Source organism: Orycteropus afer, unplaced genomic scaffold (assembly GCF_000298275.1).
Source record: "Orycteropus afer afer isolate SDZICR_OR568_19922 unplaced genomic scaffold, OryAfe1.0 scaffold00766, whole genome shotgun sequence".
Taxonomy (NCBI): Eukaryota; Metazoa; Chordata; class Mammalia; order Tubulidentata; family Orycteropodidae; genus Orycteropus; species Orycteropus afer.
Window position 1 is genome coordinate 281,222 of NW_006922353.1, and position 2,204 is coordinate 283,425.

Below are 2,204 nucleotides of genomic sequence, written 5' to 3' on the forward strand. Positions count from 1 at the left end.
TTTTTTTTTTTTTTGGTCAGTTTTGAAGAGCATTCGGCTGCTAAGCAAATGGTGGAATTCACCAGCTGCTCGTCAGGAAAAAGATGAAGCAGTCTCCTTCCAGAAATATTTACAGCCTTAGAAACCCTATGGGGCAGTTTTACTCTGCCCTAAAGGGTCACTAATGAGTCAGGATCGACTTTATGGCAAAGTCACTGCCGTGGAGTCCTTTCCAACTCATAGCAACCCCTCCTTGGGTTTCCCAGGCCCTATCTCTATGGAAGTAGATTGCCCAATCTGCCTTCTGAGGAGTTGCTGGTGGGTTCGAACCTCCAGTCTCCTGTTTACCAGAGTTTCAGGTTTGGTTTTGGTCAGGAGGTCAGACTACACTTCCCAAAATCCCTCAGGGCAAGTGCCGGTGGGTGGGGAGCAGGAGTCTGAGCTCTGATTGGATATTGTAGAGCTCAGACCTCCCTGCCAAGGGCGTGGCTCCCAGGCTTGCTGGGAAATGTAGGCAAGTCCGCGTGAGAGGGAGGAGGAGGGGCTTGCGACGTGGCCTGCGTGTGTCACCCGATGGCCGTTGGGAAACGTGGTTCTGGGAAGGTAGGCGCGAGCTTGCCGCTGCGCCTTCTGGGATTTGTAGTCCTGGTGTGGTCCCTCGTTTTTCCTCCCACCAGCGGGCCGCTTTTGGTCTCGCTCCTCTTCCTCCCACTTTCTCGCTCCACTTCGTCGGGATCTCTGAGCACATCGATCCCAACCATGTGCCGAGGCCTTCTATGGTACTCGCTCTGGCCTTTCAAACTGCAGGCGTACTGCAGAGAGCCAGGGAGGGGAGGTTGGCAAACTCTGGCCTGCTGAGGCCTCAGAGGGCTTCCTGGAGGAGGGGGCAGGGCTCCCACACGCAGGCCTGAGTCACGAATCTGCCTCGAATGCTTCGCCTGAGTCACGACTCAGCTGCGAATGCTGCGCACAGGCGACCTAATCTGATGCATAAACAGTCCTTGCAAACGCCCTCCACTTCTCGCTTCGGACCTCATTGGTGCTGGAGGGTCTTGTCAACCCCCGGCACTGCGGGGGAGACACACACAGACCATGCAATAGCACCTAGAGTGATAGGGGCTGTAATTGCGGAAGCCCTGGACCCCATGCAAGCCCAGAGGAGGCTCCTGACCCAGCCTGGGGGAGCATGGGGGAAGGGGGAAAGAGGCGATTCCATGCATCTATTTGCACCTGGGGTCCCCAACATGGCTCTGCAAAGGCATCCTCCTTCATTCAAAGGCATCCCAGTGTCCCCCAGTCTGGTGGGGGAGGCACAGCCAGCTTGATTGGGGCTGGGCAGGACAAAGAAGGCACCACGTGGGGCAGGGTTGGGGTGGATGGCTGTTTAGGGTGCCATGTTAGCCTCATTCTTGGTGGCCTTCATCTGGCGGAGAAGGGAAGGGAGAACCGGGGCCCTTCACCCTTCATGTGTGCCATGACACAGTATGAGGAGAGAGCCCTACAGAAGAAGTGACTTGTGAAGGAGTGAGTGTTGCAAAGCCCCTCTGTGTCCAGCACTTGTTCTAAGAGGTAGGTCTTATTATTATCCCCACTGTACAGATGGGAGCACTGAGGCAAGGTGCGTGACATCATGCCTGCCCCAGTTTGCCCAGGAGGTAAGTGGCAGAGGCCAAATTGGAACCTGGGCTGTCTGGCCCCAGAATTGAGGCTGGTAACCGTTACCGTGTCGCACCCACATACTGTCCAGAACATTCGAGCAACAGTAGGTGCTGAGTCAGTCCTGCGTTATCCGCCATCTTGGTGCTGTCTGAAAGTCCTGCGGCCCCACCCCCATCCCAGGAAACCGAAGCTCACTGTGGGGAGAACGTTTCATGCAGGTTCTCAGACCCCCACGGAAACCTTCCTGACGCGTACCCCATTCTGCACCTCCTTTGGTTGCTGTTAGGTGCCTCCGAGAGACTTCCGACTCACAGCGACCCTATTACCAAAACCAAACCAAACTCACTGCCGTGGAGGCGGATCTGACTCATTGCGACCCCTCCTTGGGTTTCCGGGGCCATATCACTACGGAAGTAGATTGCCCAATCTTCCTTCCGAGGAGTGGCTGGTGGATTTGAACCACCAACCTTCTGGTTAGCAGTCAAGTGCCTTACGCATTACACCACCAGAGCTTCTACCCTATGTGCAGTAGAACAAAACACTGCCCCATTCTGTCTTTCCCCATA